Source organism: Pristis pectinata, chromosome 2, assembly GCF_009764475.1.
Source record: "Pristis pectinata isolate sPriPec2 chromosome 2, sPriPec2.1.pri, whole genome shotgun sequence".
Lineage (NCBI taxonomy): Eukaryota > Metazoa > Chordata > Chondrichthyes > Rhinopristiformes > Pristidae > Pristis > Pristis pectinata.
In genome coordinates, this window is record NC_067406.1 from 32,977,896 (window position 1) to 33,003,461 (window position 25,566).

The 25,566-nt window shown below is 42.8% G+C and overlaps 1 protein-coding gene across 1 annotated transcript in view; it reads right to left on the bottom strand.

Annotated features, from left to right (window-relative positions):
* Positions 1-25,566, bottom strand: part of LOC127580526 (A disintegrin and metalloproteinase with thrombospondin motifs 12-like) — a 391,205-nt gene that overhangs the window by 78,589 nt on the left and 287,050 nt on the right. The gene's annotated exons all lie outside the window — the stretch shown is intronic.

Consider the following 25,566-nt stretch of genomic DNA (forward strand, 5'->3'; position numbering starts at 1 on the left):
CATTGCACAGGACCAAATCTGAGACAGCATTTTCCCTTGTAGGTTCACTAACATGCTGTTCAAGAAATCTATCACAGATGCATTCTTTGAAGTCCTCCTCAAGACTGTCTCATCCAACTTGAATCGCCCAATCTGTGAGGAAGTTAAAGTTTCCCATGACAACTGCCGTTCCATTCTTACATACATCAAATATTTCTTGGTTTATTGCCTGTGCCACTGTAATGTTATTATTCGGTGGCCTATAGACAACTTCCACCAGTGATTTTTTTTCCCCTTTACTATTCCTAATCTTTACCCAGATGGACTCAACGTTCTGCTCCTTAGATCTTATATCGTCTCTCATTATCACTCTGATCTCATTCTTAATTAAGAGCGCTACCCCACCTCCCTTACCTTCCTGCCTATCCTTCCGTATTACCTGATACCCTTGGATATTTAATTCCCACTCATCTCCACCCTGCAACCATGTTTCTGTAATGACCACTAAATCATACCCCTTTGTACTGATTTGTGTCACAAGTTCAATGACCTTGTTTTGAATACTACAGGCATTCAGATATAGTGCCCTTACGCTCATTGTCCTTTTAGAATCTGGTAACCTTTGTGTCGTTTGCATTTGACTTTTCTGTACTCTTCTCTTACTTTTCTCTTTTCTAACTTTTGCTCTGGTCTCTGCCTTGCTTCCCTCTGTCTTTCTGCATGGATTCCCATCCCCCTGCCATATAAATTTACACCCTCCGCAACAGCACTAGCAAACAAACCCCTAGGACATTGATCCCTGTCCTGCCCAGGTGTAGATCATCCAGTTTGTACAGCTCCCACCTCCCCCAGAACAGGTTCCAATGCCCCAGGAATCTAAAACCCTCCCACCTGCACCACTGCTCAAGCCTCATATTCATCCTAACCATGCTGCTATAATGGGTAATGGGTCCTACTTTTCCCCTGGTTGTTCTTTTGCCCTTTAATATCCTTACAGAATGCCTTAAGATTTACTTTATTCCCATCTGACAGTGATTTTTTTGGTGACCCCTATTAGCCTGTGTAACTTTCTTTTTAAATAGCCACCCCAACACTTTTTATACTCCTGATGGGCCTCCCCATCATTAGTTCCCTATACTTGTTAATTGCTTTATTTTGGCTCTTTATCCATCCCTCAATATCCCTCAACATCCAGGGTTCACTATTCTTACTGCCTCTGGCTATTACCTGGTTAAGTGCAGACCAAGAAGCTTGACACCATCCCTGAACATCCATTACCTTCACTGTCTATAAACTTAAACAGAGCAATCAAATACACAGTATCTACCAGCCATGAGGACAAAGTCAGTAAGTACATCAAAATTCTGATAATCTTTCAATTGTTCAGAGATCCCAAACACTTTGCATCTGTGTCACTCATTGGTACACTAAATCCTCATTATCCATGGGGTATGGAGTGCTTGTATTTTTCAGCCTGTTTTACTCACCGGGTTCACTGAAAAATACTACTGTGTAACATGTAAAAAAAATTGATTTAGAAGTGTGAAGGATTAATATGAGTAACATCCAATAATTTGAGAGTTCAGTACCACCAAAGTCTTTTTGGTACTGGTTTATCGGAGTTTCATCGTACATTAGAAGACAGCTATCTGTATATTGCTTCTCTAAGTCACATATCATCTGGACTTGGAAGTATATAGTTATCCTCTCATTGCCATGTAATTCCTACCAAGCAGTATTGTGGGACCACCCTCAACACAAGATGGAAGTAGTTTAAGGCACCTGCTCAACCTCACCATCTCTTAACAATTAGGATGAGCCTTAACTGCCATCCTCAGCTGCGATATGCACATCCCTGAAGAAGTCAGGGCTAGTGCTTTTAAGGATAAGCGAATGATTATCAGCTAGTTATAGCCAAAAAAGTTCCCTGACCATAAAAACTGAACAAGCATGCTCATATTCTGTAAGAATCAAATTAATCAAAGAATGCAAATTAGAGAAATTTTTAATAACCTTTTTTACATTTTTTGTCTTTTATCTCTCATAATTTCTTGTTTTCCCTCAATCTTTACTTTGTTTGGGTTCTGTAATATATGTAATTTTAGTTGTAATCAATAATTGTTGCTTCAAGACTATCACCCCTTCAAGGAGACCAGCAAGCAATTAACTGCTCTGAAATAATGTGTATATTAAGTTCCATAGGGAATCTGTGAAGAATCCTTGAACAAACTACATACAATTCCTCATGTTTCAAATGTATCAGTATGCACATTCTGCAATAGACTTTATTACAGGTGAAGAGCCCTCTAAGTGGACATACATTACATATACATGACTTAAATCTAATCATTTCTAGTTTGGACTGTGTATGCCTCAGTAAGAATTCTCTAATCTGATTGGTTGAAGAGTCTCACTGTTATCTGTTATCTCTGCTGGATTAGACAGTGAAGCCTAGTTTAAAAACCCACATAATTTCTATGGACAGCATCTTCACCACTAGCCACAAAATCAGGACCAATGTAAAATACATGCAAATGATTACTGATCTTGCAGACATAAAACATCTTGTCTCCTTTGTAGACAGATCCATTTTCAAGGTATTACTCCCCTGTAGGGCATTTGAAGTTACAGTAATGTGGCTAGTTACATTTAATACTATCAGAATGTGGCACAGTGGTAAAGCAGTTAGTGCTGCTGCCTCACAGTTCCAGGGATCGAGATTCAATTCTGACCTTGGGTTTTATCTGTGTGAAATTTGCATGACCTCTCCATGATCTGGGTTCTACAGTTCCTTCCCACATCCCTTAGACATGCTGCTAGGCTAACTGGCTGCACAAATTACCCATCTCCATAGGTTAATGGATCAAAAGGGAATTGACGGGCATGCATGAAAAAGAGCAAGTTACAGGGGTACAATTGGGAATAATGGGATTGCTCCCCTGGGAGCCAACAGAATTCGAACAACCTTCTTCTCTGTCATTATAACAAAACATTTACCATCCTTCTTACATTAATGAATTAGGTGTGTAAGGAGGGCAGTCAGCATTTTATTGATGCATCTTTGACTTTTGTCTTTGCTTTAATGAATTTAGTCTATTACTTTTGCTCTTCATAATGTGTTTCTGTAACGTTGTTCAGCTTTATTTAGATTACTTACGTCACTTATTATTAAAAAATAATGCTATCCACTGTAGAAGTACTGATGTAAAAATTGTTTATTGGGGTGGCATATGGCACATGGTCTCCCCTCCATGGACTCTGTCTACACTTTTCGCTACCTCAATAAAACAGAGAACATAACCAAAGACCCCACTCACCCCAGACATTCTCTTTCTCCCCCTTTCCATCGGGCAGAAGATACAAAAGCCTGAAATCGTGTACCACCAGGCTCAAGGACAGCTTCTATCCTGCTATTATAGACTACTGAATGGTCCTCTTGTATGATAAAATGGACTTTTTACCTTGCAATCTACTTCGTTATGGCCTTGCGGCTTCTTGACTGCCTGCACTTCACTGCACTTTCTCTGTAACTGTAACACTTTATTCTGTATTCTGCAATTGCTTGTCCCTTGTACTACCTCGATGTACTGATGTGATGAGACGATTTGTATGGATGGCATGCAAAACAAAGTTTTTCACCATACCTTGGTACATGTAACAATAATAAACCAATTTACAACCGCTGGTGCAGTGAAGTTTGCACATTTTCCTTGTGACAGTATGAGTTTCCTCCATGTGCTCTGAATTCTATCCACATCCCAAAGATGTGTGGGTCAATAGGTTAATTGGCACTGTAATGTGCCCCGAGTGTGTAGGTAAGTAGTAGAATCTGGGGAGTTGATGAGAATGTGAGGAGAATAAAATGGGATTAGTGTAGGATTAGTGCAAGTGGGTGCTTGATGATCAGTGTAGACTTGCTGGGTTGAAGTGCCTGTTTTTGTGCGGTGTCCTTATGACTCATGCAAATAAGAATCAATCACAACTGGATCTGAGGCACCAGAAAATAATCCCATCAAGCAGCTGTGAAATTAAAATGTATGCAATTGAATACATCTGGAGAAAAATGTTCACATCAATTATAGTGATCATAGTGACTATTGGGCTGTTATTAAAATCCATCCACTTAATTAATGCCCTTCAGGGAAGTAAATCTGCCATTCTTATATGGGCTAGCCTATAAATGACTCCAGACCCACCAATATGATTAACCCAAAATGATTGAACAAACATTTCGGTTTAGCAGAGAATTATGAATGTACAATAAGTGCTCCCCTTGTCAGTGATGGCAACATCCCTGGCAATGAACATAAAAAAAACCCTCAAGGTTTCGGACTTCATATAAGTATTCTGAGGCAACAGGCAGATGCTGAAGATTTCATCTCCAGTTCCCTATGTTGCTGGAAGCAGCACTCAGGTATGTCAGAGAAGGGAGGGAGGCTATCAGGGAGGACAGTGCTGATAGAAGAAAAAAAGCATAGAATTGTACAGCACAGGAACAGGCCCATTGGCCCAAAATGTCTGTGCCCCAAATACCATGCCAAATTAAACTAAATCTCTTCTGCCTGTACTTGAGAAAGGACACTGATTTTGAACCTAATATATCATATGGGGTCTGATAGAACACTCTACTGGCCTGACAGTCATGTCAGTTTTTTTTTCCTGAAACAAAACTAGCCTGTTTTTGGTATAAGGCACAGAATCCCTTTAAGAGCCAGAAGTTATTTTGTCTACAGTGTTTATGCTAATGGAAGTAGCTGGAGAAGTCAGCCATAGCCCTGTGAGTTTGATAGTGCAGCTGTTTTAAACTTTAAAAGTTGATACAACACACACTCATTTCCCCTCCACTGTCTCAGGACCAATTCTGTGCTCATGGAAGTAGCTAGCTGCTTGAGATTGAGTTTGGCAGGTTGTGCAGCTGTTTTAAACAGTTGATATAATACACTCATTTTCCCACCACTGTCTCAGGACCAATTGTGTGCTATTCTTTACAGGAGCAGTGAAAAACAGGAAGGAGATAGCACTGGCAAAGACCATCATCACTCATCCTCAGGACAACTGTTCAATTATCTTACCAGGACATACATGTTAACACACAGGCCACTCTTCCTTTTCTTTCTTGGTCACTAGCACAGCTTTCACCCTCTAAAAATAACAAGTAATGCTTCACAATCCGACATTGTTTAAGAGGACACGATCTGGAGATCGAACAGCATAGTTACACATTTCTAATGACTTGCATGCACAATCTTTTTTATATCAGAATAAATCTACTCCAGCAACTCACCATTGCAATATTGCATATGTTTCTGAATTGCTAGTCTTGTTCTACTTTATTCATTCTTGACATAGTTGGAAACAGAGAACGAGCTTCTGATCAAAACCTGTGGTGAAGTCACTTTGTAGGGCAAGGGTTAGAAGATCTTAACCTTGTAACTATTCTGTTCTATTAATGGACTCACTGGACCAAATACTGATGTAGATTACTCTTAATAGACACATGCTTCAATTACCCGTGCTAGAAATGCTCATGTAAACACATCATCAAAGAACAAAGATGCAGGTAATGAAATAGTCAGTGAAATGCTTTAGTTCTGATTCTATTTGGATGATGAAAAAAACCTGCAAAAGCAAGTAGTCAGATAAAGTTATCCTGATGATTTTGATGAAGATAGTGATGTAACTGGGAGTTTTTTGTTTTAATGTTTTTCTATCGATTGTGTGCAGAGAGCAACATCTCCATGTTGAGTGAAGGAGATTGAAAAATTATTAATGTATGCTTTTTTTTAGAATAGATTTCCCCTACTTTTGGATGTTTTGCTATCATTCATCTTCCTCAAGAGGGCGAAGTTAATCAAGAAGCAAATTATACATGGCATATGGTACAAGTAGGTGTCACTGCCTACGCAGCATTTACTTGACAATACTTGACAATGGCATTTACTTGCATTTCTAGATGCATCTTAAATCAGAAAACATCTCTATCAAGCCAAGTGATGGTATTTTAACAAGTCATCATATGTGAAAACAGACATTTAGTATTTAACCTTTTACATCATAATTATCAAACTTTAATCAAATTTAAACCATTAATCTAATCTTTGGGTTACTGGAGTACTGCTCTATATTTTTTATGAGGTTTATATAATTTATTCTTGGGAGATAATCTGTATCCTTTAGAGCTGTTTTTTTTAACAATTTTTTATCCCAATATAGTAATTCAACTTGCGATGAATAAGGCTGAATCACAAATTAGAGGTACCACAGCAACATCCATAAACCATTACCTAATATGAAATAAACTTTTCCTTATTTATTTTGCAAATTTGAATCACTTAGCAACCATTTGCTGAAGATACCAGAATGACGTAATGATGGCTGCAGATTTATTACAAAAGATCAATAAAAGAACAAAAATATAAAAATAAGTATGCTGGACTATTCCATTACTCATCCAGACAATATCTTTAGAGATGATATATAACAACTGATGCAAAAAAAAATAGGGGTGTTAATGCATTTTAAACAGTAACAGGTATCAGGTGCATGCAAATCTAGAAAACTGCTGACACTAGAAATCGTAAATAAAAGCAGAAAATACTGGAAATATTCAGCAGGTCAGGCTTCACCCGTGGGAAGAGAAACAGAGCTAACTTTTCAAGTCGAAGACCTTTTGTCACAACTGGGGAAGAGACACAAGGAGCTGGGAGAGTGGGGTAGGGGTATGTCTCTGATAGGGTAATCATGACCATGGGATAAGCTGCAACCAGCATGGCCATGGAGATAAGTTACAAGTAAGGTGAGAATAGGAGCAGTTGGAGGGCGAGAACATACACAAAAGAATATAGACCAAAGGATATAGGAGTTGCAAAATGCAGAACAGAAAGTCATGCCCGGCAGGTCAGGCTAGGTATGTCCGCCACTCCCATTAAGAAAAGTAATGAAAAAAAAATGAAAAAAACAAAGTAGCTGAGCCAATATCACAAATAGATGACTGATACAGACAGAGAAATAACAAGGAGACTCGACAAGCTGCAGATGCTGGAACCTGGAACAAAAAATAAACTAGTGGAAGAACTCAGGAACGAGAGAAGAATTAGAGGGCATAGATTTAAAGTGAGAGGGGAAGGATTTAATAAGAACTTGAGGGGCAACTTTTTTTTTACACAAAGGGTGGTACCTATGTGGAATGAGCTGCCAGAGGAAGTGGTTGAGGCAGGTACAATAGAAACTCTTAAAAGACAGTTGGACAAGTATGTGGATTGGAAAGGTTCAGAAGGTTAAGGGCCAAATGCTAACAAATGGGACTAGTTTGGATGGAATATCTTGGTCGGTAAGGACTAGTTGGGCCGAAGGGTGTTTTTCTGTGCTGTATAACTCTATGATTCCATAACTTAGTGGGTCAAGCAGTATCTGAGGAAGCAAAGGGATGGTCGACGTCTCAGGTCGAGATCGTGCACCAGGACTGAGAGTGTAGAGGGAAAATAGCCAGTATATTGAAGTGAGAGGGAGGGGTGAGACAAGGGCTGGTAGATGATAGGTGGAACCAGATTGGGCGAGGGGGGAGGGGTGATGGATAGATGGAACCAGGTGTGGGGGGGGGGGCAGAGGAAGAGTGTTGAGGTGGTGACCGGTGGAAACATCAGAACAAGAAAAAAATCAGCAGTGGAGCCAGGTGGGAGAGGGGAGAGGAAGAGGTAGAGACAGAGGCTGGTAGGTGATAGGTGGAACCAGATAAGGAAGAATGATGAGCAGACACACTGGTGGGGGAAGGAATAATAAAGGAAGGCCAAGGAAGAAGAAAGCCAGGTAGATAGGTATGTGGGTGATGGGGAGATGGAGACAGATTGGGGTGGTGAGTCCAGGTAACGAGGCATGGAAAGGGTGAACAAGGGGAGGGAGAGCCTGGGTGGAGTTGTGGGAGTGAGAAAAGAACACAGGGAGAGTGGGTTACCACCACCTCGTTCCATCTGGCCATCACTCACATACCCATCTAGCTGAGTTTCTTCTCCCTTGGTTCATAGAACATAGAACAGTACAGCACAGAACAGGCCCTTTGGCCCACAATGCTGTGCCGACCCTAGCTAATCCTTCCAACCTATAGAATGCCCATATCCCTTCATGTTCCTCTCATTCATATGCCCATCTAAGCCCCTCTTAAAAGCCCCTGATGAATTTGCCTCCACCACCCTATCAGGCAACACATTCCAGGCATTCAGTAAAAAATGTACCCCTCACGTCTGTTCTGAGCCTACCCACTCTCACCTTAAATGCATGCCCTCTGGTATTGGATTGATCTATAATGGGAAAAAGACATTGCTTGTCTACCCTATCTATGCTCCTCATAATTTTATACACTTCCAACAGATCACCCCTCAGCCTCTGCTGCTCCAGAGACAAGAGCCCAAGTTTGTCCAGTCTCTCCTTATAGCACGTGCCTTCTAATCCAGGCAGCATCCTAGTAAACCTCCTCTGCACCCTCTCTAAAGCCTCGACATCCTTCCTGTAGTGAGGTGACCAGAATTGCACACAATACTATGAATGCAGCCTAACCAGAGTTCTACAGAGATGCATCATAACTTCTTGACTCCTGCACTCAATACCTTAATTAATGAAAGCAAGCATTTTATAAGCCTTCTTAACCACCCTGTCTACTTGTGTAGCCACTTTCAATGAGTCATGAAAATGCACCCCAAGGTCTCTCTGCTCTTCAACACTGTTAAGGGTCATCTTTCCTATTTCCTCCCTCACCTGGTTCTATCTGCACATCATCCCTCATCTGGATGCACCTATTGCTTACCAGCTTCTGTCTCTACTCCTCTACCCCTCCCCTCCCTCACCTGGCTGCACCTACTTTTTCTTCTTCCTCTCTTATGTTTCCACTTTCCACCTCCCAGCCACTGTCTCAACACTCCCCTCCCTCACCTGGTTCCATCTAGCCAACACCCACCCCCTTCCTCCTATGGTTTTGCATGTTACCCACCAGCTCCTGTCTTACCCCTCTCTCTCACTCCTATGCACTGGCTATCTTCCCTCTAGACTCTCAGTCCTGACACAAGGTCTTGACCCAAAACCTCGACCATCCCTTTGCCTCCACAAATGCTGCTTGACCCAGTGAGTTCTTCCAGCGGTTTATTTTTTGCTTGTAGAATTGTATATTCCAGTCCAGGTGAATCTGCTCCAGGTCTTCAAAGTCTAGCAAGGAGAAGATATTTACCATCCAGTCCAGGGGAATCCACTTCAGGTCTTACAGGTCTGACCCTAAACAATAACTTACCTGGTGGCTCCACTTCAAGACCGAAGAGGCGCTGCCACGTATCTAGGAAATGGGGCAAGAGGGCTGGGCTGCCGGCGAAGCTGAAACAACGTGGATACAAGACCTCCCTCCCCAGCATACTACTAGTAACGTCCAGTCCATTGAGAACAAAGTTGATGAACTAAGGGCAAGACTGACCTACTAAAGAGAACTGAGGGACTGTTGTGTACCATGTCTCACTGAAACGGTGAAACTGGTTAGGCTTACACCTGCCTCACCGGACTGTGCTATTCAACCTGAGGGCTTCTCAATTCATTGGATGGACCGTACAGCATCCTCAGGCAAAGTTAAAGGCAGAGGGGTCTGCTTCTTAATCAATAACTTGTAGTGCTCGGACGTGACATTCCTGGTGAGCTCCTGCTCACCCAGCCTGGAATATCTAACGGTGCAGTGTTGACCATTCTATCTGCCAAGTGAGTTCACTTCAGCTATCCTGATGGCAGTCTACATCCCACCACAGACGGACATGAAGCCTGCACTCAATGAGCTATACTCTGTGGTCAACAACCTTGAGACAGGATACCCTGAGGCCCTCTTCATTGATGAATATGCCACCATCATTACAGACTTTATCAGCAAGTGTGTTGAGGAATGTGTACCAAGAAGGACAATACGGGTGTTCCCAAACAGGAAACCATGGATGAACCGGGAGATCCACTCCCTGCTGAAGTGGAGGACTGCTGCACACAAATCTGGTGATCCTGATCTGTACAAGAAATCGAGATATGACCTTCAGAAAGCTATCAGGGATGCCAAGAGGCAATACCGACTCAAAATAGAGTCCCAGATCAGCTATCAGCTATGGCAGGGCTTACATGCCATAACAGGCTACAAGACGGAGTCCGGCTGCATAGGTAACAACAGCACATCCCTTTCTGATGAACTTAACGCATTCTATGCAGGTTTTGAACAGAAGAGAAGTGGATTGTCACCACCCACCCTGGCAGCCTCAAATGCAACTGAACCTGTGATCACTGTTGAGGACGGCAGCAATACCTCCGGCATGATTATTCTCAACACTGGTGCCCCACAAGGCTGCGTCCTCAGCCCTCTACTCTACTCCCTATACACTCATGACAGTGTGGCCAGATTCTGCTCTAACTCCATCTACAAGTTTGCAGGTGATACCACCATTGTAGGCCGTATCTCAAACAGCAATGAGTCAGAGTACAGGAAGGAGATAGAGAGCTTAGTGGAATGGTGTCATGACAACAACCTTTCCCTCAATGTCAACAAAACTAAAGAGCTGGTCATTGACTTCAGGAAAGGGGACTGTGTACATACACCTGTCTACATCAATGGTGCTGAGGTCGAGAGGGTTGAGAGCTTCAAGTTCTTAGGAGTGAACATCACCAACAGCCTGTCCTGGTCAAATCACATAGATGCCACGGCCAAGAAAGCTCACCAGCGCCTCTACTTCCTCAGGAGGCTAAAGAAATTTGCTTTGTCCCATTTGACTCTCACCAACTTTTACCGATGCACCACAGAACGCATCCTATCTGGATGTATCACGGCTTGGTACAGCAACTGCTCTGCCCAGGACTGCAAGAAACTGCAGGGAGTTGTGGATACAGCCTAGCGCATCACGGACACCAGCCTCCCCTCCTTGGACTTTGTCTTTACCTTTCGCTGTCTTGGTGAAGCAGCCAGCATAATCAAAGACCCCACCCACCCGGGTCATTCTCTCTTCTCTCCTCTTCCATCGGGTAGAAGATACAGGAACCTGAAAGTACATACCTCCAGACTTAAGGACAGCTTCTGCCGCACTGTGATAAGACTACTGAACGGTTCCATTATACGATAAGATGGACTCTGACCTCACGATCTACCTTGCTGTGACCTTGCACTTATTGCACTGCACTTTCTCGGTAGCTGTGACACTTTACTCTGTACTGTTATTGTTTTTACCTATACTACCTCAATGCACTCTGTACTAACCCAATGTAACTGCACTGTGTAATGAATTGATCTGTACGATCAGTATGCAAGACAAGTTTTTCACTGTACCGCGGTGCAAGTGATCATAATAAACCGATACCAATACCAATATTAGGTCCAGAGGGCTGTAACTTGTGCAGAAGAAAGATGAGGTGTTCTCCCTCAAGCTTGCATTAGGCCTCACAGTAACTTTGCAAGAGGAAGTTTGGCAGAAACTTCGGGCCAATGTCTTCCATCAATAGCTTCAGTGGTCTGTGCAAGTTCAGACATTTCCATTTTGCCAAATCTTTACATAAACAACTACATTTTATTAATGTTGATATTTGGAAAACATTTCCAATATGAACTTGAGATACTTATTGAAAAGGCTAACATTTCTGGATTTGAGTCAGTGTTAGAAGACAGATTTCACAGATAGAACAATACGTTCCAATCCCCAATGCCCCCAGTTGGAAAATATCCATTTAGCCTTAGCTATGATACCTCCCAATGTTATATGCCAGTTTAAGTAAAATACATCTTTGGATCCAAACTTGAGAGGTTATCTTTAGGATAAAGATCCTAACAGAGTAAAGTTGGAATAGCTGCTCAATGATCTGCTAGATTGGTCCACGTTGTTTGACACTAAGCAGAGAATGACTCATTACTTTAGTGTGGTGAGATTTTGAAAATATATTTTTTGGTTAATATTGTCACGTCTTTTGCGAACTGGAACGTATTGCTCTATCAAACTGTGAAATCTTACACTGACTCAAATTCAAACTAATCTAGCTGCCGGTACAGTTTACTGTATATAAAACAAGCCCAAACATTAATCAGTTTGACAAAATATCCTTATAGGAGAAAAGAATGAGTTTGATTCCTAGTAATGATGGCGCCTCTAAGCAGTATTAAATTATTCAGTTTTTATTATATTAAATTATTAACAATTGATTAACATGGTGTTGGTACAGAAAATACTTACAATGTTGACTAAAACCTTAAGTAGATTGTGCTATTTCTTGTCTTTTCATGAAATATTTTTCAGAGACTGACTTACTGATGTCAACGGGACATTATTATTTTATAATAAATTAATGGTTGGTCTTGGTGGTTCCGCTCAAGCTCCTGCTACAGAAATAAAACGTTTATTTAAGAGCTTTGTCATGTGAAGATAAGCAGCTTTACCTTTGTTTTTACTTCAAAAGGCATGTGCAATTACATCTTTAACAAACACAATATTTTTTTGTATCATGTGGAATTCTGAAAAACGTTTGTGATACAGCTTAAAGGATAACACTGCAAGCTTTGCACTTTTTCCAAGGCTCTGAAGCTTTAGGCAGCATGAGATTTTGACTGCAACCAGCTGGATATTTCAAATCTTAAATTATTGTGGAAATATACAAACAATTCAAAAGATTAATATTTATTCTATTAAACAGAGAGCAATCGTAGCTGTATTGTGAATTGCAGAGAATTAAGTCAAAAAATTTGAATAAGTTTCTTAGGTTTTATGGTTATAGAGAATTATCTTTTCCCTGATGACTGCCAAAGACTTGACTCTTGCTGGGTCAAAAAGATGAGAATCTAGAAATTGTTCATGTGACTTTTTTTTGTGTTAAAACGATATTGTGAGTCACTTTAATGGTGTTCATGAAAGATGCATTAAGAGTGTGAACTACAGCTGTGAGATTTATAGAACAATCTTATTGGGTTAGAATTTCCTGTGTAATGCTGTGCTAAGACTGGCATTTATTTCAGTGCTGCATTCCCTCTGGATGTGTTGCTAATTCTCTCTGCTCTCAGCATGTAGCACTGCTGGTGCAATCTTAACAAACAGCTGTTAAAGGTGATATGCCACAATGTAAGCAACTCCCTTCTTGCTGCAGGAGAGCTCTGCTACTGAATGAATGGATGAAGGATTATAGGAGAGTGATATCAGGGATCAGAAGGACCTGGTGAACTGATGGGAAGAATGTTCTTTGTGCAAAGGGGCAGCAGAGACTCTCCAGGGCTCCAACCAGGCACTTCTGGCAAGAAATTGCCAGGGAGGTTCCAGAAAGAACATGAGTGCAGTTAATGAACGCCCGTACCTTGGGGAAGGCTGAGATGCAGGCAAATCCGTGTTTGTGGGCTGAAGGGTATGTAGAGGAAATCTGGCATTTGGGTGCTCCTTTTCCTTCCTCTGCCGCAGTTCACCTGATGTTACAATCTACATTACTCAGTTAATCCATGGCAATCCAGGCCAGCCTTCCTTACTCTATCTTTCAGAAACTTGATCATCCCAACCTCCACTTCAATTTCTGTATTTGCACTAAGTTGTGTTCATCCATCACTCCTGTGCTTTCTGATAGAGACATACATGTATGCATCTTTTCCATTGATTGCAATCTTGACGGGGAAGAGATTGACGATGCTGTCTGAAATCCAGCATTCCTGGCAGGGTCACCCATGCCAGCAAGGTCAAAGGGGAGACACCAGACAAATAGTGGTCCGATTATAAATCTCAACATCAAAGCAAGCAGATGAAGGGGGGTAACTTCTCAATGTCTGTGATGGTGGATGAATCTCGGATTGTCCTGGTATCCCCTTGCCACGGGATTTGAATCCCGTGGCAAGGGGATACCAGGACAATCAGAGGGTTGTGTGGTTGCAAGAGCACAGCAACTTTTCCACACCAACAGAAATTAGATGAAGGCCCCTTCCATATTTCTTCTTCATAATGAAGCTCAGTTAATGGGTTCTTCATCCTGAGGAAGGGTCCTGACCCAGCTGCTTTTCTCCACAGATACTGCCTGGCCTGCTGAGTTCCCCCACCATCATAGTGTTTTTCATCCATTAATTATAAAATTTAATTCTTGTTTTCAAATACCCCCATGGCTTCAGCCTTTCCTACCTCAATAAACTGCTCCAGATCTACAGCTTTCAGATATATCCATGCTATTCTAGCCGCTTGATCACCACTGAATTTGATCACTTCGACTCTGGAGCAAAATAATGAACCGCTGGAGGAACTCAGCCAGTCAGGCAAAGCGATGGTCGACTTTTCAGGTCAAGACCCTGCATCAGTGCAAGAGCACAGGGGGAAGATGGCCAGTATATAGAAGTGTGAGGGTGGGGCGAGACAGGGACTGGCAAGTGATGGATGGAACCAGATGAGGTGGGGGACGCTAGGCAGACACAATGAGGTGGGGGAGGGGGATGGGGAGTTTAGAGGAAGAGGCTGGTGGGTGATAGATGGTGAACAAAAATGGGTAGATAGAGCCAGGTGGGAGGAAGGGAGGGAGATGATAGAATCAGAGGTGATTAATGGAACCAGATAGGGGACAATGATGGGCAGATGGGACCAGATGGGGAGGGGATAGGAAGGGTATGTAAAGGGAGAAAAAGCACAGGTGTGTGAGTGATGGGCAAATGGAGCCCAGTTGGGAAGGGTAACGAATCTAAGTAATGGGGGTGGAGGGAGAATGGAAAAGGCGAACAAAGGGAGAGAGAGCCTAGGTGGAGTGGTGGAAGTGGGAAAGGAACACAGGGGGTGCGGGTTACCTGGAATTGGAAGGTTCGATGCTCATACCACTGGGCTGTACGCTGCCAAGTGTGTAGCGTTATTGTTCTAGTTTGGATTTGGCCTCACCATGGCAGTGAAGAAGGCAGAGGACCGACAGGTTAGTGTGGGAATGGGAAGGAGAGCTGAAGTGACATGCAAATTGAAGCTCAAGATGGCCGCTGCAGAAAGAGCGCAGCTGATCCGCAAAGTGATCACACAGTCTACTCTTGGTCTTGCAGAGGAGAAGGATGTAGAGGCGGCCACATCGAGAGCACCAAATGCAATAGACAAGGTTGGAGGAGGTGCTCGTGAACATCTGCCTCACCTGGAAGGAATGTTGAGTTCCCTGGATGGTGGTGAGAGAGGTGGTGGTGGAGAGGGACAAGTATTGAACCTCCTGTGGTTGTAAGGGAAAGTGCCAGGGAATGGGGAGGTGTGGGTGGGTATGGATGTTATGGATCAATGGACCAAGGAGTCACAGAGAAAGCAGAAAGTTGGGGGAAGGGGTGAGGGGGGGAAGAGAGGAAGATGTGACTGGTGATGGGATCCCATTGTAGCTGGTGGCAATGGAGAGGAACATTACGCTGGAAGCAAAGGCTAACGGGATGAAAGGTGAGGACCAGGGGAATTCTATTTCTGTACTATCTTGGGGGGGGGGGAGGGAGGGGGTGTTGAGACTAGATGTCTGGGAAATGCAAGAGAGGGCTCCATCAAATATAGTAGAGGGGAAGTTACATTTCTTGAAAAAGGACATTTCAGAAGTCCTGGAATGGAAAACTTCATCTTAAGAACAGACACAACAGAGATGGAGAAACTGAGAAAAAGGGATGGTGTCCTTACAGAAGACAGGGAGGAGGTGTAGTTGAGGTAGCTGTGGAAGTCAGTGGGGTTATAATAGATATTGGTGGATAGTTTGTCTCCTGAGATGGACACAGAGAGATACGGAAAAACAAGAGGTGTCAGAAATGGTCCAAGTGAACTTAATGGCAGGGTGGAAGTCAGAAACAAAGGTGATAAAATTGATGAGTTCCGCACATTTGCAGGAAGCAACACCAATGTAGTTGTTGATGTAGCACAGAAAGAGATGGGGAGTGATACCTGAATAGGTTTGGTACAAGACTGTTCCACATGGCCAACAAGAAGACAGGCATTGCTGAGGCCCAAGCAAGTGCCCATGGATACCTCTTTGATTTGTACAAAGTGGGATGAATCAAAAGAGAAGTAGTTCAGGGTGAGAACAATTTCTGCCAGGCAGATGAGAGTGCTCGTGGGGGGGAATTGATTGTATCTTTGTTCCATAAAGAGGTGAAGAGTCCCAAGATGTTCCTGATAGGAATGAAGGTACAAGAAATTCTGCAGATGCTGGAATCTGGAGCAATACACAAAAAGTGCTGGAGGAACTCAGCAGGTCAGGCAGCATCCATGGAGGGAAGTAAACAGTTGGCGTTTCAGGCTGAGACCCTTCATCAGGACTGGAAAGGAAGAGGGCAGAAGCCAGAATAAGAAGGTGGGGGGGGGGGTGGGGGGAGTACATACAGGCAGGGGATAGGTGAGATCAGGTGATAAGCGAGATCAGGTGATAGGCGGAAGGTAGTGGGTGGGAGGGGGGAGAAGATGTAAGAAGCTGAGAGGTGATAGGTAGAAGAGGCAAAGGGCTGAAGAAGAAGGAATCCTGTAGGAGAGGGCAGTGGACCATGGGCAGAGACAGAGATAGGGCCTGCAGGTATCTCCACATGGCAGCAAGGGTGGTACATAGAATTCAGCGGGAGAAGCAGAGGGAGTAGCATCAACGAAACGTAGGTATCTGAGATCCTTGTTGGGGCCAAACTGGGAGGCCTGGAAGTGGAGCTGGAAGCCATGTGGCAGAAGATTACGGCAGATGCAAGTGCCCAGGAAGGCCACGTGACTTATGGAAGCGAGTCTGGGTGAGCACATGGTCGAAGAGCTGGAGGACAGCAGAGATTCTGGGTGAGCACGTGGAGGTATCCTGGATGTAGGTGAGAAGGTTCTGGATGTCCATGATGAAAATGAGGCAGTTGGGGCCAGGGAATTGGAACTTGTCAAAATGGTGAAGGGATGAGACTTGCTCCGAACGTAGATGGGAAGGGACTGGACGAGGGGAGACAGGATAGAGTCAAGGTGCAAGGAGATAAGTTCAGTGGGCAAGAGCAAACAGAAACAATGGGCCTACCAGGGCAGTTCCATTTGTGGACCTTGGGTAAGAAACAGAAATGGGCAGAGTTGGGTTGGGAAACTATCAGGTTCAAAGCTGTGGAGGGGAGATCTTCTGATGTGATGAGATCTGTAATGGTCCGGGGTACAGTGGTCTGGTGTTCATTAGTGTGGTCATGGTCCAGGAAGGAATGAGGAAGTGTCCGAGTGCTGTCGTCTGGTCTCTGCAAGATGGGGGTCAGTGCGCCAGACCACAACAGCAATGCCTTTGTCCGCGGGTTTAATGACGGGGTCGGAATTGGTGTGAAGTGAGTAGAGTGCTGCACATTTGGAGGGGGTGAGATTAGAGTGGGTGAAGGAAGTGGAGAGTCAAGGCAGTTGATGTCACGTCTACAATTGGAAAGGAAAAGGGCAAGAGAGGGTAAAAGACCGGAAGGAGGTGTCTAATAGACGGCATAGGTTTAAGGTGAGAGGGGAAAGATTTAAGAGGAATTTTAAGGGCAACTTTTTTTTACACAAAAGGTGGTATATATTTGGAATGAGCTGCCAGGGGAAGTGGTTGAGGCCAATTTTCAAAAGACAGTTGGACAAGTGCATGAATTGGAATAGTTTAGAAGGTTATGGGCCAGACACTGGCAAATGGGACTAGCTTAGATGGGGTATCTTGGTCAGCATGGACCAGTTGGGCTGAAGGGACTGTTTCCGTGCTGTATGACTCTATAACTCTAATATGAAAGGGAATGTTAAAGACGTGAGAAGGCGTTGTCAGTGGGGGTTGAGGATTCCTTGCCAAAGAAAATAGGCACGGAGGCTTAGGTGACAGAAGAAAAGCTTGATATCCTGTTGGACCAGGAACATATTGAGGTGCAGGCAGAGGTATGAAAGGTGAAGTCTCTGCTAAGGATGGTGGTCTTGGGGCTGGGAGTGGGATATAGGATCAGTGGACGGTGGGGGTCGTGGTGGTGTCCACGGCAGGGAAGGAGCTGGAGCTCCCAGTGGGACATCAGTGGCTTGGGACAGCGCGAGTTTCTGATCTGTCGTGGAGGCCAGGAACACAAAGAACTGTTGGTTCAGGGAGTGAGTCCAATGGAGGACAGAGAAGAATTGTGGATGATGGCACATTTGTAAAAGCAAGGCCCAGAGCTGTGGAGGGGAGAGAGAGAGAACGAGACAGAAGGTGCCGATGCATGAGGGAGATGGTAGATCATAGGATGCAGAGGGAAAACTGCAGGGAGAAGTGGTGAATGAATTGTGCATACCTCAGCTTCAATCACATGGGACAAAACAGTGACGGGCATGTGTACTGAGGAAGGAAAACGTGGCTATACTGTAATGCAGTCTTCGCAAAAGAGCAGAAGAGCCGTAGAAACAACAGAGGGAGAATAGGGAGGGAGGGACTTACAGAACTCCCAAAGGGAGGACGAGAACTTCTTCAAAGTCAGCATGCCTTGAAGAGAATTTACAGCGGAGTGGTAAAATGGAGACTCAGGAGACTACAGATGCTGGAATGTGGAGCAAAAAACTGCTGGAGGAACTCAGTGGGTCAGTGTTGCCAACAGTGGCAATCAGCCTTGATTTTTGAATTCTCTTTCTTAACCCCATCTGCCTCTATTTCTCTTACTTTGAGACAACTCCTTAAGGAGACCTAATCTTTTAACATGTCCTACTATCAAATTTTGTACGGCAGTGCCCTTGAATGCCTTGCTTTGCTTCAAATGCTGAGTGTTATTGAATAAATTTACTAATGGAAACCTGCCAGTACATACCAGGTAAAAGTGGTGTAACATTTACCCCTGCATCTTCCTTTACTCACAATGAAGTGCTGCATTCAAACTTCTGACCTTAACACTTAAGTATATTTTCTATCCTGTTTCTTTCATCCAATTTCATTTCATCTCTGCTACTTTGGCACAGCATTTACTTATCTTACAACCACTTTTGCTTTTTTGTATTGCATTTTCACTGTCAGAGTGTTGAATGCATGTTATCCAGCATTTCGTACTTGTTCTTCATCAACCTGCTTGTACATTATGTGAGATGTTATTTCTGTTTGCGTAATATCTTACTTGCAACCCTCATTTAATGTGCCATTATTGTTGCTTTGTGTGTAAATACAGCAGCTAATTTGTGCACACCAAAGTGCTAAAATTAACAAATAAGATATAAAATGAGCTACTACATTTTTAGTTAACTTTTCCTTTAAAGAGACACGCCAGTTTATTAGTAGCCATCTTTGTTCTCCTTAAGCTACTGCAGAAGACAGTTTATGTCCACCACTGTTGGAAGTGACATCAAATGAGTGATGCCACAACAATGGGATGCTCAGTCAGTACACTGTTGCAAAGTGTAGTAGTGTTTCATGGCCAGAAGGTCTTGTAAACTGAACAGGCCTCACACAAGGAAAGCCCTTCCTCCACACACTCTGATACTGTGTGGTTCATAATGGTAATCAGGTAAGGAGAGGAAGGGCTCATGGTGAAGAGTCCTGGTGGTCAGGGCAGGGAGGGATCAGTGATTGGAACAGTGAGAGGTTTGGAGGAAGGATCATTGGATTGAGATCAGAAGGCAGGTCACGGGGCAGGGGATTTGGTGGAATTTAAGAAGCAGAAGCAGGAGCAGGAGCAGGAGCACTGCCATTCAGTCCCTCATACCTGGTTCACCGATCAGTAAGATCTTTTGCCTCGGTGCTATTTTGTTACACAAGCCCATTGCTTTATTGGTATTGATATTGGTTTATTATTGTCACTTGTACTGAGGTACAGTGAAAAGCTTCTTACAAACTGATCATACAGGTCAATTCATTACACAGTGCAGTTACACTGAGTCAGTACAGAGTGCATTGATGTAGTACAGGTAAAAACAATAACAGTAGAGTAACATGTTCAAAAATCTATCAATCTGTCTTGAATATACTCAGCAAATGAGCCTCCATAACCTTCTGAGATGGAGAATTCATAAAATTTGCTATCATCTAGATGAAGAAATCTCTCCTCACTTCAGTCCTGGATGTCAAACTTCTTATTTTGTGACTGTAACTGTTAGTTCTATATAGCCCAGCAAGGCAAAACATCATTTCTGCATCTACGCTGATCAGCCCTGAGAGTTTTTTGTATGTTTTAATGAAATCACTTCCTACTCTGCTAAATCCTAAAGAGTATAATCCCAGTCTGTTTATTCTGCTCAGAGGACAACACCCCCCCCCCCCCCACCCCCATGTACAGGAATCAATCTGGTGAACCTTCACTACATCCTCTCTGACACAAGTATATCCTTCCTTAGGCAGGGAAACTAGAACTGTGCACAATAATCCAAGTGCTGCTTCACCAGGACTTTATTTGAATTGTGGTATAACGTCATTATTCTCATATTCACATCCTCTCGCAATAAAGGCCAACACATCGTTTGCCTTCCTTGTTTCCCAAATTGCTGGCTGTAGCTGCACATTAACTTCCCGTGATTTATGTGCACGGACATCCAGATCCCTCTGAACACAAACACCTTTCAATCTCTAACCATTTAAAAAATAGCCCGCCTTTCTATTTTTTACCCCCACCAGAATGACTATAGCTAGTGGGCAGTATTTTTGGTGGTTGAGGTGGGGTTGAGGGGTTGGATGGTGGATGGTGGTTGGTGGGCTGGCACATTGGAATGGGAATCGGTTTATTATTGTCACATATACCGAGGTACAGTGAAAAACTTGTCTTGCATACTGCTCATGAAGATCAATTCATTACACAGTGCATTGAGGTAGGACAAGGTAAAACAATACAGAATGCAGAATAAAGTGTCACAGCTAGAGAAAGTGCAGTGCAGGTAGACAATAAGGTGCAAGGTCATAATGAGGTAGATTGTGAGGTCAAAAGTCCATCTTATCGTACTAGCGGACTGTTCAATAGATTTATAACAGCGAGACAGAAGCTGTCCTTGAGCCTGGTGGTACATGCTTTTGGGCTTTTGTATCTTCTGCCTGATGGGAGGGGGGAGAATACAGAATGTCCCGGGTAGGTGGGGTCTTTGATTATGCTGGCTGCTTTATCGAGGCAGCTAGAAGTATCGACAGAGTCCATTGGCACTTCTAAGGCATCTGGTGAGGATTGTGTGGGAGTTGAAACTAGGGTACGGAGAATTGTGGATTGGTCCAAGGCAGAGTAAGAAAAGCACATTACTTAAATGGAACGTTCCACAAGTTACTGACTCCACACCTGTGATCTGCTCAGATAGGTCCCTTCAAAATAACTTTGAAGTTGGTCTCACAAGCCTTCTACATGAGTAGTTGCACCATCTATGAGCCACTCAAGAGTGAATGGAAATCCCAGAGTGGCAGAAATCCCAGCCACCACACCAGTTCCAGCTTCCTGTTATGTCAATGTGAAGACAAACTGCAGACCGTGAAACTGGCAAAAATTTCACAATTTTTCATTACGTCTGATTTTTTAATGAAACTGAATTACCTGGCACACTAAAGCATGGCACAACCCAGTACAATTCCTGGGAAAAATGTTCTTGAACAACAAAAATCAGCCAGGAAAGAGAAATTTTGCTGGAAGACATTGGGCCTTAATTTAAAGCAACATCTAATTCACAATGGCAAGAAAGAATGAAATTTATACTTGTTATTTACATTTCTCCTTTTCTCACCTTACACCTCTCCCTGCCACCCATCATTACATCCAGTTTTCAGAAGCAGCTTATATATTTTCTATTGTCATATCCTGATAAAGACATTTACATATTTTCATCAGTGACTGTATTTAGTTCAGAATGTTCAAACTTTAAACACATAACCCAGGTGAGTGGTAATTATGCTCAGGGCTGACATCACCTCATGTACTAAACTCAGTCCTGTCGCTGTGACACATGGACGTGAATTCCGATGCAGGGAAGATTCCAGAAATAAATGACAAGCCTGATCTTGAGCAACAAAGGACTGGAGAACATTGGAGTTATTGGAGGGAAGTGACCCAGAGAGGATGGCGCAAAATAGTAAGCGACATGGAAGAGGAAAATCTACATTACCTTGAGATAACAAGTCAAGGAAAGAGAAGCTCAAACTGGGACAACTCTAGGATTGATGGCAAGCAGTTCTTTGTGAAAACAATAATTACCACATGGATTAAGCTTCCAGGAACAAGCTGGGGCCAAAATCCCATTAAAATTTAAGAGATAAACTGTAGGGATAAATAAATGAAGCTGGGTCAAACTATATTACATGATCTTGTGATGCTTAGTGGATAAATTGGATAGCCAATTAACTCCTTAAAGAGTGAGAGTCTCAATGCAAGGTTAAACCGTGCCCACTGATTACAATGCAGACAGCACACCAGCTAAATTGAATACTTTTTGCATCCAAACATTACTAATCCCAGAGTTGGTTGCTTGCAAACATCATGAATGACTGGCACCAGTTAACCTAAACTAGTGAAGGACAGGGACTAAGGGGATGCACAAGGCTGATGATTTGATTGTTATATACAATAAGGCATGATAAAATTTAAAGATTTGATGTAGAATATTCATTCAAAAACAGAAATGCTGGAAGAACTCAGTCAAGCAGCACCTGTGGAAAAAGAAACCAGTCAATATTTCAGGTCCAAGGCCCTTTGTCAGGACTGAGATGGAGAGGACTTGTCTTGCATGCCATTCATACGGACCAGTTCGTTGCACGGCACATTGAGGTAGTACAAGATAAATGGCAGGGAAGTGGACTTCTACACCCAATAGAAAGATGTTCATATTCTCAAAATACCAAAATTCTCAAGATGCTGAAATCTGAAAGGGTGACTTTCACACATTCTATTTGTAGGAAAGCTCCTTTGTATCAGATAATTGTAAAAACTGTTTACAGTTAGTTTTATAACTGTATCTTTGTCCCATCAAATAACAAATACAAGAATAAATTATTAAAATATTCATGAAGTTTTCCAGAATGATAGTAAATGAATGATAGTAGAATGAATGAACAGATGTGAGGGGTACATTTTTTACTGAGAGAGTGGTGGATGCCTGGAATGCGTTGCCTGATAGGGTGGTGGAGGCAAATTCATTGGGGGCTTTTAAGAGGGGTTTGGATGGGCACATGAATGAGAGGAAAATAGAGGGATTTGGGCATTGTGTAGGTAGGAGGGATTAGCTATGTCAGCACAACATTGTGGGCCAAAGGGCCTGTTCTGTGCTGTACTGTACTATTAAAGCAAGTTAGTCTATGTAACAGAGAAGTTGGAGGAGGAGAAAGGGTGCAGATGGAATGAGTCCCAAGTATTAAAGAGAGGAAAAGAAAGTTATTGTCAATTTATTTCTTTTGCTGGGACGGCACATTGGTGCAGCCGGGGGAGCTGCAGCCTCAGAGCTCCGACGCCTAGGATCAATCCTGTTCTCCAGAGCTATCTGTGTGGAGCTTGCGCATTGTGCCTGTGACCACATGGGATTCCACCAGGTGGTCTGGTTTCCTCCCATATCCCAAACACGTTTGGGTTGAGAGGTTAATTGGCCACTGTAAATTGCCCTTAGTGCGTAGGTGAGTGGTAGAATTTGGGGGAAGGGGATATATAGTTGAGAATATTGGGGGATGGGAGAATAGATTACAAGGAAAGTTAGTGAGGGAATATGGTGCAGGATGTTGTCTGGACTGGAGTGTATCAGCTATCAGGAGAGGCTGGACAAACTTGGATTGTTTTCTCTGGAGCATCAGAGGCTGAGGGGAAGTTAATAAAATTTTGAGAGGCATAGAAAGATTAGCTCGTCTGAGTCTTTTTCCCAGGGTGGAAATGTCAAATGCTAGAGGGGGAAAGGAGGCGTGTGAGACAAACTGTTTTTTATTTACACAGAAAGTGTTGAGTACCTGGAACACGTTGCCAGGGGAGGTGGTAGAAGCAGATACAATAGCAGTATTTAGGAGGCATTTAGACAGACAATGAACGGGCAGGGAATGGAGGGATATGGACCATGCACAGGTAGATAGGATCAGTCAGGTTGGCATCATGGTCAGCACAGACATGGTGGTCCCTTGGATCTGTTCCTGTGCTGTGCTGTTCTATGTTCTAATGAAATTTCTCTGTGATACACTCATTTGGCTGAAATTTCCTTTCTCCATGTCATAAGGAAATATAGAAGTATGGAAACCATAGGAAACAGCTGCTCCTCTGCTCACCTACCTGACCATTCCCCATACATTATTCTAAACCTTGACTCACTGCTAATTACAAACCAGTGAATGGCATTGAGACACCAGTGTAGTACTATGAGGGTGCTGCACTGTTGAAGCTCTGTTCTGTTTGGATATTAAAGGAAAAGATACACAGGCACCATTTTGAAGAAGTGCGGGGGAGTTACATCCATGAATGAGCCAATAGTTATACCTCACAGAACATTAAAAAAAACAGAATAACTAGTCATTACAGCATTCATATTGGTGGGATCTTTCAATGCCAACTGGCTGTCAAATATTCTACATTTAGATTCTGCAAGCATTTGCAACCATATTCAGCCGGGAGTGCCGAACAGCTGATCCATTTTAACTTCCTCCTAAGATCCCCACCTTTACAGAAGCCAGTTTCCAGCCAATTCAATTTACTCACAAGATTTGCATTGGACATAGCAAAAGAATAGGGAAGAGACAACATCCCAGATGTTGTACTTGCATTCCACTAGTTACACCTCTAGCGAAGCTGTTCCAGTAGTTACAATACTGGCATCTACCCAAAATTGCCCAATTATATCCCATTCATAAAAAGAAAGATAAATTCAATCCTGTTAATTACCGCCCAATCAGTCCATTGCCAATCATCAGAAAAGTGATGCAAGCCATCATCAACAGTACTCTCAATGGCCCTTATTAGCAATAATCTGCTCATCGCTGCCTAGATGGGGTTTTGACAGGACTACTCTATTCCAGACCTCATCACAGACTTGACCTGACCATGATCAAAGGGCTGAATTCCAGAGTTGAAGTGAGATTGATTGCCCTTGACATCAAAGCAGTATTTGACCAAGTTAGCCATCAAGGTGCCTTGGTAAAACTGAAGATAATGGGCATCAAAGAGAACACAACCCATACCTCACACCAAGGAAGCCAATGTGGATTTTAATGGAAAACTCATGCACCAAGCAGGTTTCAAAAATCCATCAATCTTCTGCTGCAGATAATTGATGCAGAATTCAAAACCAAAAACTTCTCCAAGCTGTGTTTTAGTCAAATACAATAATTGGTTTCTTGGGGAATATTAAACCCTTTTTCTCATTGTTTCTTGCAGAGTATATGAATATATTCTGTAAAGAAAATGAGTATACTTCTTTTAAATTATTTGCCATAACATATCTTTAATTATAAGTTTTTATAAGAGCAAGATAACTTCTTGGATTGAGATGCTATCATTGTCTGAAAAGAAAATAGGGATATCAAAGTGAAGATCAAAGTCTCAGTGAAAAGTGTTTCCTAAAGTTGTAAAGAGGAGATGAGATATGACATACAAATGAGTAGAGATGGCAGCCAAATCTCAAGATTTGAAGACTGAAGGAAGTTAACATGGAGGAAGAAGGCCATTCTACAAAAGGAGAAGGAAAGCAAAAACATGATTCTCTTTCCATCCAGTGGCCAGCCAAATGGAAGGAAAGACTAGCAGCCTTGGCAAAGGTCCATGGC